Source organism: Brassica napus, chromosome C7 (assembly GCF_020379485.1).
Source record: "Brassica napus cultivar Da-Ae chromosome C7, Da-Ae, whole genome shotgun sequence".
Lineage (NCBI taxonomy): Eukaryota > Viridiplantae > Streptophyta > Magnoliopsida > Brassicales > Brassicaceae > Brassica > Brassica napus.
In genome coordinates, this window is record NC_063450.1 from 39,774,707 (window position 1) to 39,787,061 (window position 12,355).

Genomic DNA, 12,355 nt, shown 5'->3' on the forward strand with positions numbered 1-12,355 from the left:
ACTAGGGTCTTTGTCCGGGTTACGCCCGGGTAAATTTCTTCTTATAATTTTTAATTAATTTTAACTTGTTTATTTTTTTATAAAAGCATGTATATGTATTATTTTAAAATTGACTACCAAAAACATAAGTAATAATACGGAAATTAATTTATTATGTTCTCCAACGAATTTGAAATGAATAAACTCAGGGGTTGATTGGTAATGGTGGTAAATGTTTTAGACATCCACTTTTTTCTAAAATTTTTATTTTTAAAACAATCGTATTTTATCTTTTAAAATTAAAGATATAGTATAAAGTTTTTTTGAAAAAAAATAATATATAAGTTTTCAAAATCAAATTTTCTAAAGATTTCATTTAGTGCTTTGAAAATAGATATATAGCAAAACAATTAAAGCCGAAGCAAAACAATTCACAACTTATTTTCTAAATTAAAAACAAAAACAAAAACTTCAGAACAACCAATCAACTCCTTACTCTTTGTTGTTTATTTATTATTAAAATGAACGGAGAGTTATGAATAGTCAATATTCTTAAGTTTCAGCTAAAATCTTTTGTTTCATACAAAACAATTGTTAAATCTACATTTAATTTAAAATTTTTTTATGTATTTAGAATTATTGATTTTACATTTTCAATTTCTGACCTCTCTACAAAAAATACAAATTGACATATATACAGGCTTTTTGCATTGTTTATTTCAAATGATAAATAATTCCATTTGTATAATTAATTTACGGCTATACAATATTGATTTGATACACTAACCAAAATTCTTTTATCAAGCAGGCTGAAAACTAAAATTTTTAGCTTTAGGTTAAGAAATGTTTTTTGATCAAATATCAACGGAATTAAGAGAAATGAAATTGCTTTACATGGTTTCTGATTAAAATAGATGATTTAAATCGGTTATTTTTACAAAACCAAACTTTTTTATGATAAAAAAATAAACTGAATAAAAATATCAAACAACAAAAAAAATTATTTTTCTCAAAACCAGCTCATGGAAACACATTACAAAGAAAAATAAAACACAAACCAAACTAATCCAATTTTTTTTAAAACACCACCAAAAATTAGTCTTTAAATCATATAAACCAGAGCATCACTCTGTAGATTTGGAAACACTACATAAAATTTGAGTATAATATAGGACTGACGATGCCTTGCAAGTGCATATAATATAATTATGCAATGAGTATGCAAAAGCATGTTAAAAAGCCAATATTATCTTAAAAACAAACTATGTTCTTACAAAAATCTTAAAAACAAACTCTTGTTTAGCCGATAACACTAACACAGTGTGTTTTAAATATTTTTTTGTTAGGTGTGTGCTTAATGCCCCCTAGATTTTAATATGATGATAACTTAATAGTTGTCTTTGTGGTACATATATACATTGGCGTGCCAATGTTTATATCTGCCTGTGTTGCCTTTCTTCAATCTATATATGTGATTAGTGATAACATATAAACTTTATTACTCCTCCAAATGATCTAAAACATTTCACAACCAAGAAGCTTGGAAAGGCTTTACACATACATAGCATCGTTGGTTAAAAAGTAGTTAAAGGTTTGATAAACATCGGGAGTGGAAGCTGGAGTGACCAACAACTCAGAAGCAGTCCACAGTCTCTGAGCTTTAAGATTGCACGATCCGGATTAGAAGTCCGAGCTTCATTACAGTCTGAAAAGTATTTGCCGCACACGTTCCTCAATCTCGGACTCGTTGCTAGGCAGCATGTCGTTGCTGCTGCCTATAAATAATTAACAGAGATCAGTAAGCTATTTTTATGATGTCGTACGTTAGTTTGGATAATTCTAAATATATGATTTATAAATGAAAATCGATCAATATTGATTTGACTTAGATACCTGATGAACGGACTTCAAAAGCTTAGAGGTCAAGAAAAAGACAAAATCAGTGATGAGGCCGTCTCGGTCTCTTGTGAGACACGTTCTCACGATTCCAGGATGAACACAGTTTGCAGTTACATTAGCATCCATTTTCTATACAGTGATTAGTCAAATTGTCGGAAGTCATATTATATTGTTAGAAAAAAATAAGTTAATAAAAGGGTTTTAATGACTAACTACATGGAGAATCCGGGAAAGTTGTTAGCTTTAGAGCCTTCAACAGCTTATGTGATAGCTTCAAGTATTTCTATCTAGTTGTCATTAAGCCATAAATCTTCCAACCTACAGGTAAAGGAAAAGTCAGAACGTAAACAAACAAAAAATCACCAAAATAAAAAAGTCAGTCCTGAAGAAAAGGAAAAGTGAAATACTTTGTGAGGCTCTGAATGTCATCAACTGATGTGAGCTTGTTGTTCGACACGTCTAATACCCGTAGGTTAACCAACGCACTCAAGCCTTCCATTTTTGAGATACCATTATGGCTCAGATACAACTCTTCAAGAGCAACACAGTCCTGTCCACATATTTTTTTCAATGCATCAGATTTAGTAAAATGATGGTAAGAGTAAAACAACACACACCTCAAATCCTTTCATAGAGGTCAATTGATTGCTCTGCAAGCTAATCTTTTTAATACATCTGAGCCCACACAAATTCACAACTTTGATACGGTTTCTTCCCAGCCACAGCTCTTCTAACTTTGTCAAGCTCTCCATATTCACAATCACCTGAATAAACCTCAATGCTTTCATATTCATTGCTAAAACATTGTAAAGTAATCAGGACAAATCGAAACCCACAATCTATTGGACCCTAGCTCAAGAATCTGCAAGTCGTGCAAGTGTTCAATCTCCATAATCTTGTTAACTTCATTCTTAGACACATAGAGCTCCTTCAACGTGCTAGAGGCCTTTGATAATCCTTCCAACGAAGTGATTTCATTGAAAGATACGTCAAAGACCAAAAGCCTTGAGAATATGCTTATATCTGGTACTTCCGCTAGCTTGTTATCTCTGAGAATCAGCTCCTACATATACAAATGACTATCAATCGTAAGGCCTCGAGAGATCATATTTGTGAAATTCGCAGAATCAGAGAGTGGATGATAATAATCACCTCGAGATCGGACAAGGCGTCCCAGCGAGAGAAAGGCTCGACGGCGGAGTCTTCGATTAGGTTTTGGCGAAGAGAAAGCTTCTTGAGCATAGAGAGGTGAGCGATCCTCGAGTCCAGTTCTGATAAACGGTTCACCGTGAGATCCAGGTCAGTTAGCGTCGGAGGTAACTCGATTGAATCGAGATGTAGTGGAGTATTGATTGTGGAGTTCTGGCTCGAGAGAACTGAAACGATGGTGAAGAAACGGTGAAGACGAAGAGCGAGAAGCGTAGAGCCTCGTGTTATCCGTCTTGGGTTGAATTTTTTTTTTTTAATTGAACCGGGTAGCAAAGCCCAATGCTAACCGACGAAGCCCATCGAAACACAGCAGAGCCCATACGAAATCAAGAGCCTCGTGTCTTTTGCCAGCGTGTATTATTGGAATGTCTTGATTGGTTAAATATATTAGCCTACGTGTACATGCTAGAAACACTCCATATTCACCTTTTAGTATAGTTTAGATTCTTAGACACATAGAGCTCCTTCAACGTGCTAGAGGCCTTTGATAATCCTTCCAACGAAGTGATTTCATTGAAAGATACGTCAAAGACCAAAAGCCTTGAGAATATGCTTATATCTGGTACTTCCGCTAGCTTGTTATCTCTGAGAATCAGCTCCTACATATACAAATGACTATCAATCGTAAGGCCTCGAGAGATCATATTTGTGAAATTCGCAGAATCAGAGAGTGGATGATAATAATCACCTCGAGATCGGACAAGGCGTCCCAGCGAGAGAGAGGCTCGACGGCGGAGTCTTCGATTAGGTTTTGGCGAAGAGAAAGCTTCTTGAGCATAGAGAGGTGAGCGATCCTCGAGTCCAGTTCCGATAAACGGTTCACCGTGAGATCCAGGTCAGTTAGCGTCGGAGGTAACTCGATTGAATCGAGATGTAGTGGAGTATTGATTGTGGAGTTCTGGATCGAGAGAACTGAAACGATGGTGAAGAAACGGTGAAGACGAAGAGCGAGAAGCGTAGAGCCTCGTGTTATCCGTCTTGGGTTGAATTTTTTTTTTTTAATTGAACCGGGTAGCAAAGCCCAATGCTAACCGACGAAGCCCATCGAAACACAGCAGAGCCCATACGAAAGCAAGAGCCTCGTGTCTTTTGCCAGCGTGTATTATTGGAATGTCTTGATTGGTTAAATATATTAGCCTACGTGTACATGCTAGAAACACTCCATATTCACCTTTTAGTATAGTTTAGATTCTTAGACACATAGAGCTCCTTCAACGTGCTAGAGGCCTTTGATAATCCTTCCAACGAAGTGATTTCATTGAAAGATACGTCAAAGACCAAAAGCCTTGAGAATATGCTTATATCTGGTACTTCCGCTAGCTTGTTATCTCTGAGAATCAGCACCTACATATACAAATGACTATCAATCGTAAGGCCTCGAGAGATCATATTTGTGAAATTCGCAGAATCAGAGAGTGGATGATAATAATCACCTCGAGATCGGACAAGGCGTCCCAGCGAGAGAGAGGCTCGACGGCGGAGTCTTCGATTAGGTTTTGGCGAAGAGAAAGCTTCTTGAGCATAGAGAGGTGAGCGATCCTCGAGTCCAGTTCCGATAAACGGTTCACCGTGAGATCCAGGTCAGTTAGCGTCGGAGGTAACTCGATTGAATCGAGATGTAGTGGAGTATTGATTGTGGAGTTCTGGCTCGAGAGAACTGAAACGATGGTGAAGAAACGGTGAAGACGAAGAGCGAGAAGCGTAGAGCCTCGTGTTATCCGTCTTGGGTTGAATTTTTTTTTTTTAATTGAACTAGGTAGGAAAGCCCAATGCTAACCGACGAAGCCCATCGAAACACAGCAGAGCCCATACGAAAGCAAGAGCCTCGTGTCTTTTGCCAGCGTGTATTATTGGAATGTCTTGATTGGTTAAATATATTAGCCTACGTGTACATGCTAGAAACACTCCATATTCACCTTTTAGTATAGTTTAGATATGTGTGGTGTGTCAAACTGTTTTAGTTTATCTGAAGTATTTCATTGACAGTTGCACATAATGTCTCTAAACTTTCTATTAGCCAAAATTAAGAATAATGATACATAAAAAATTAAGAATAATCACATAAACTGGACTCAAACAGCATATTAATTATATATATGTGGTGTGTGAAACTGTTTTAATTCATCTGAGGTTTTTCATTGACTGTATGGACAAACCGGGTTTGGTAACTTTGTTGGGGAAAGATGGTTAGATGGTACAAGGATGCTGGCAAATCTTCTACGGGAAAACTCAGGAAGAATGAGTTTAGGAAAGGGCTTGAAAGATTTTGCTAGAGCAAACGGATTAAACATGGGAAAACGCAACTCCTGTGCTCAGTTTGCTCAGTACGGAATTCAGAAGCCAGAACCGATTAGTGACTTTAATTAACACTTACACAAGACAGCTTCAAAAACAGTAGACTGGTGATTCATCAATCAACTCTTGTTCTAGAAGGTTATTTAGTTCTATTACTTGCATTCTCATTGGTTCAAATCTTTTTCCAGGGTCTTCCATTGCCATTCATGAGGGAAAACGGCATGAACGAACCTGGAACGATAGCTCTGCTGGGAAAAGATGTACATAAATTCGTTTATATGATTCTGTTTATTACTTTTTAAAATATTAAAAATCATCTTAGATACCTGATATTTATATCCGAACAACTGAATTACCCGACACTTAAACTGAAAAAGCCAAATTATCTGATATTGTTACCTATATTATCCAAAATTACCCGAAAAACAGAATCGAACCAGAACTAAATTGGATTCAATTTTTTTTATAGATATAAGCCGGTTCCCAACTTATCCGATATTGTTACCTATATTATCCATCACGGGAGTTAGCGTAAGTGCGACACGTATTAAAGTGACTTCTCAAATAATATTATAGAGATTTATCTGTATCTTGAGAAAGTAAATCAGATTTATAGAGTATACCCTTTCCGGTTTAAATACCAAACATCCTAGACCTGGAGTAATAGTGGCACTTGGTAACTTTTTTTTGTAGTGGGTGTGGGTGTGAAATGTTCCCAAAAAATCGTCATAGATCAGACAAATGATGGCATTTGCTAGATCTTGAGAGCCTTGCATCTCAAGTTCCATGGCATAATTGCTACAACTATACTCTTCGGGTCGATGAGGAACTTAGATTTCGTACAAGTAGCAAACTCAATTTCGGATACCTCATGCATGAAACTTAGCTCCAATATTAGTGATGATTAAGTTCACAAAAATCTTCGTTATTCGTACGTGAGACAGATATGTGTTGTGTTTATTTTTATGTTTTGGAGACGAGTTTGACACTTTTGTCAAAGCCCTTACTAAATTCAAACCAACACGTTTAATAAATGGAAGTCGATCAGTGCCGGTCTTCAGATATTTCGGGTCCAATGCGAAACCAAAAATATGGGCCCAAAATGAAAATAAAAATTTTAGTTACGAAATTAAAAGTGAATTTATAATATTTTCAAGATTGCAAAAGTTTATCAATCCTAGAAATTATCTATTTACTTTTTTTATATTATAGACTAATGAAAAAAATATTCAAGGTTTTATTATGTTGCAATTTGATTAGGATCCATTCTTACATTTGTTACAAAAAAAACAGTATAAATTGTAAGCTTTCAAGTGTATAAAATTATAGGCCCCATACCAATGTTTCTTGAGTATCTGCTCAAGACCGGGCCTGAAGTCGATAAAAAATAGGAAGTCAAAATAGAAACAAAATCGGCAATAAGACACTGAATACTTAAAAAGGATAAAAGGAAAAAAAACAAAAAAAAACAAAAAAAAATTATGCGTTCAATATTTTATAAATAAAGAGATTCTTTAAACTTAAAAAAACATTTAAAATCATATACGATCATTTTTCTACCGAAAGCCAAGAACTCGCTAAATGTCATTCTAACAACTTAAACACTTTTAAACTAGGATTGACTTAATCTCTATTTAAAAATTATCATTTTTTATCTCAACTCCAGAACCTTTAAATCAAAATCATATGGGGATATATGTTCTAAACAAACTTCATGTTACCTATAAATGAATATAAAAAATAAGTTAAGGTTTCACGTTTACAGTTAAACACACTTGACACTATTCATATCAGGTTTCATGTTTACAACTGAATACACTTTGGGGTATCCCGATATGGATCCATGGACTTATCCGAATTTGGATCTATCGATTTTGGATATCTAAATTTTGGATATTCGTCTAGAAATTATACTAACTGCGAATATCCAGATCCGTAAAAAAATTAAGAATAGATATATTTTGTAAATACTAAAATTCGAAAAACAATACATAAATTAAATATTTATACAAGATTTAGCAATATGTATATAATAATATAAAAATTAGAATATAATATTATAATACTGATTTTATGTATAAATAATAATATATCAATTATAATTATTAATAAAATTAAAATGTTAGTATATTTTAAAAACATTGATCTGGATATTCAGATTTAAAATTAAGATATCCGGATCCAAATTCGATATTTTACTATCAAGATCTGGGGTGCCCGGATATCAAATTTTGGAGCAGATCCGGAACAGATCTTAGATCGGATCTGGATTCCGGATAATAGGTTTCAGTCCTAATTAATACTAGATTTGGACCCGCACAACCATGCGGGTATTAATTTTCATGTATACATATATTTTACATAATTAGAATATATTTTTAATTTACTTATATATTTAAATGTTTATATATAATTATTTTAAATATAACAACTTGATAGTTTTCATGCTGTAAGTTAATTGATTATTTCAAATCATCACATATATTTGGTATTTTTTATTATATATATTTTAAAATTATTTTTTATTCAATTATTATGATTCTGATCCGTAATTGAAAGCGCTAGATTTTCTTTATCAATATTTTTTATGTTTATTGATTTAAGATAATAACTATATATATATATATATATATAATTTTTTAAGAAAAGCTATTTTATACATGAATTATCTAATTTACTAATGTTAACCCGTTCTACCAACATATTATATTTCTAGCATAAATTTTTAATGTTTGTGAAAATAAAATATATTAATTTATCAGTTTAAAATAATTTTATCATATTTAGTTAAATACAATGTCTTATTTTAAAATGATAGATATAACTATAAAATAGTAAAATTAGTTAAATATAATGTTTATAACAGATAACTGAGTATATATATTAATGTATGATTACATTAATTTCATTACTAATTACAAAATTAGTAAAAATATTTATATATAATTTTTTGATAATTAAGATATTGTTAATGTTTTTCAACACATTTGTTAAAAAAAATTAAATATATATATTTATATTTTAAATTAAAAGATATCAAATTATATTATGATTTAAGTAGTTAAAAGATTATATATTAGCTTTAAGGAAATACATTTAATAAAAAATTTAAATGATGATCCAAATAAAAATATCACACATGAATCAAGGTGAGTTTGTTAACCAATCCGGGTTTTTAGGAATCGATGTTATATTAGGAATGATATATTATTAATCCATATTATTAGTAATAAATGAATGATATTGATTTGTAGTGAGAGTCTATTTTTAAAAAAAAAACGCACATGAATCAAGGTCGTGACTTATGTTTTAATATATAACTTCTGTTTTAATATATAACTAGATTTTTACCTGCACGCCCGTGCGGATGTTTTCTTTAGCTTTGATATTTGTCTAATTTTTTTTTTATTTGATTGAACGTAAAACACTTATATATTTGTTTATATGTATTTTTAAACACAACAATTTAATAGGAGAGATCCATAGTAATTTATCATGTCTTCAACAGTCAGTAGTGCTAACTGATAATATATATATATATACACATATATATATATTTTTCGTATAGAAGCAATAGTGTAAATATGCATGAAATTACACATTTATAAATATTTTTTATTTTACATTATAATGTGACAGTTGGTGATATTAATTTATTAATTACATGTATTTTGTATTTTAAACATTTTTAGTTCTTGGTAACAAATAATTAGGTAATGGATGCTATTTTACGATAAATCCCATAAATTAAAAACATTTTTAATTCACTTAATTTTTTTATGATAAAATGTTTCACATTATTTTAAAATATTTAAAAGTATATCATATTTGATTAGTTAAACTTTTACTATTTTGTAATATAACATTTGTTTTTCTAGTATGAAGTTTTTTAAATAAAAGGAATATTCATGTTTTAAATATTTTATTAATTGAAAGATTGACTTATTTTCCGTTTATGTGATAGTATATATGAAAATCATATTCTGGTTGCTCATTTTCTATATTCATTTTCCGAATATTTAATTTTTTAATCTAATATATGGACTCAAGAGTCAAAAATATAGATTGTATTCAAAAGATTTGATATTTTTTTAGTTAATATGATAGCAATAAATTAGGGATACATTAAGTTAAGTAAGTTTGAATTTCATTATAGGCAATTCTCTCAAATAACCCTTTTAAAATTTTTGTCAGAAAATAGCCTCCAAGAAAATGACCAAAATAGCCCTTTTTATTTTGAAAATTTTAATATTTATTTTTTATTTTTTAAAATTTGAAACCTTATCCCCAAACCCAATCCCTTAACTCTAAACCCTAAGTTTAGATTAGTTAAACCTAGGTAAAATACATTTTTACGTTTTAATAAAACTTATTTTGGTCATTTCTATATTAAAGGCTATTTTTGTGATGAAAATTTCTCTTTCATTATTGATATTATGAATATTTAAAAAATCTAATTAAGATAGAGTACATCCAAAATCGTAATTAATATGCATAATTTATATGTCAAACCATTTCTAATTTACTAAAATTGTAATCAATTTTCAAAAAGTGTGTTATTATAAGAATATTTCGGATAGTAATAGGCATTCAGGTTTGGTTAGGGTTTATTTGGGTTTTGGGTTTTCGGAATTAAATATTTCACCGCCATTCGGATATTTATAAACTTTTGTTCCGGTTCAGTTTGGATCTTTGCGGATTTGATTTGGATTCGAATATCTCGTTTAAATTATTTAAAAAAATTAAAATTCATATATACTTTAAACTTCAAAATGTAAAAATAAAAATAATATATAACATATAAATTAAAAATACCTAACTTAACAGAAAAATTGGTTTGACTTGAATATTTGAATGCAAAATCAATAGATATTTTAATTATTTTTGGTGTTTTGAGTATTGTTTGGCAATTTTAAATATTTAATTTTGATTATTTACATATATTTTCAAGTAGTTTAGAAAACATCAAAATATATTATATATTTTGGATATTTATGGATATTAAATCTAAAACTAATTAATATATTTCAATATATAAATCTTATTCAGATATATTCGAATACTCGAAATATTTTGGTTCAAGTCTGGTTCGGTTCTGATTCTTTAGATACCTATTTTTTATACTCGTTCAGATATTTAACCAATTCGGGTTTAGTACTATTTTTTCGGATCGGATTCAGTTACGTTTTTTGTATTCATGTTTTTTCCATCCCTAATTTTGGAAATCAATTTTTAAGATTTTGTGTATAGAAAAATCATTAAGTATGTTTAATATTAAGAAGGTGGTTATAAGTAAAAAACAATATTGTTTGTTATAACTACACGTGTATTTGAAATAAGGTGTGGTATGTGCTGGTTTGTCCTAGGATAAATGGAGTATTTGTTTAGGTACGCGCTGGTCTAATTTAATAAATTAGTTAGTCTACCAAACATGATGCTTTTGCGTTTTTTTTACAGGAAATGAATGAATTAAGGAAAGTATAAAACTACGGTGTTTTGATCAGTGGCATATGATTGTAATTATTGAGAAAAACTTAGGGTGAAGATTTATTTGTACTTCATTTTTAATAAATTAGATAGGTGTTATTTTTTGAAGTATGCTACGTGACTTTTACCTTCACGAGAGAAAGCCCATATATATCGGTGAATAACCCAAAGGGAAAGCCCAAAGATGATTGCATATTATTTCAAGTCCAAAAGAAAAACATTGGGGTTTTTGTTTATTTCAAATACGTTACCATTCCACCCACAGGTTAAATTATGCAGGGAAAACTGTTTTTTTAGAGAAAAAAAATAGTAACTATGTCCCTTTAGACTAATCTATATTTTGTATCATATTTTCTTATAATACCCTTTAATATTTATGAAAATAATTTTAATAAATAGTTTTACAAACAAAAAAAATTTGGAAAAATAGTAACATTTGTTAAAATACGTATATGAATTTAATGGTATATTTTCCAGTTATAAAAAAGTTAAAATTATAAATTTCAGATTATGTTCTAAAAAAAGTAGAAATGACATTCTACGAAGTAGAAAACGAAATCTACTTTTTTCATTGAATTTACAATGTTTAGAATACGTGATCTACGTAAATAGGAGTATTCCACAAATATGTAGAATACACATTCCGCGCTTAACCTACCATTCTAAAATTCTTAGAAATCAAAATCTACACATTAATCTAATTCTAAAACATGTAGAAACCGACTTCTACAGATTTATTATAAATCTAAAACATGTAGAAATCAAATTCTAAACATTACTATAATTCTAAAAAACTGTAGAAACTGATTTCTACATATTAGTTGTATTCTACGGATAAGAAATCAGTTCCTAAAAATATGGAAACAAAATATTTGAGAATATTCACTTTTATATTTTTTTAAAAAATCGATTTTTAAAAAAAAAAACAAAAAAGGAACAAAAAAAAGCGACAAATCGATTTGAGAATATTCACTTTCATCCCAGAGAAAAATATCCTATATTTAGAAATTCAAATTCAAAGGGGTGCTACTGGTTGTTGTCGATGGAACATTCTTGAAGAGGCGTGTCCTATTTTTAGAAATTCAAATTCCTATTTTTAGAAATTCAAATTCCTATTTTTAGAAATTCAAATATTTGAAAATATTTGAGAATATTCACTTTCATCCCAGAGAAATCGAGTTTAAAGAGTTGAAATCATGCTTGGTCGGTTCAAATCAAGTGGGAATCAATCCGGATATAATCATACAAAACCAAAAAAAAACGATTTGGGATTCTTTCCTCGGCACGGGATCGATCGATCTATTCTTACAGATCGGTTGATCTGTGTAAATCGACCTTCGCCGATCGAGTGAAATGGACCAGGTCGATCAGTATATATTTCGCGTTTTTTTTTGTTCTGAATAATGATCGGGATCGATCAATCCACTATAACTTGTAAAGTGGGATCGATCGATCCCCCTTGTCGAACTCTATATATATCTTTTTA

General features: G+C 30.4%; 1 long non-coding RNA gene across 1 annotated transcript; it reads right to left on the reverse strand.

Annotated features, from left to right (window-relative positions):
• Positions 1 to 1,454: 1,454 nt before the first annotated feature.
• Positions 1,455 to 3,512, reverse strand: LOC125589757. The gene is made up of 2 exons (XR_007325911.1): positions 2,496 to 3,512; positions 1,455 to 2,428 (listed from the first exon to the last, which is right to left on the reverse strand). It is a non-coding gene; the product is annotated as an uncharacterized LOC125589757 (long non-coding RNA).
• Between the last annotated feature and the right edge of the window lie 8,843 nt (positions 3,513 to 12,355).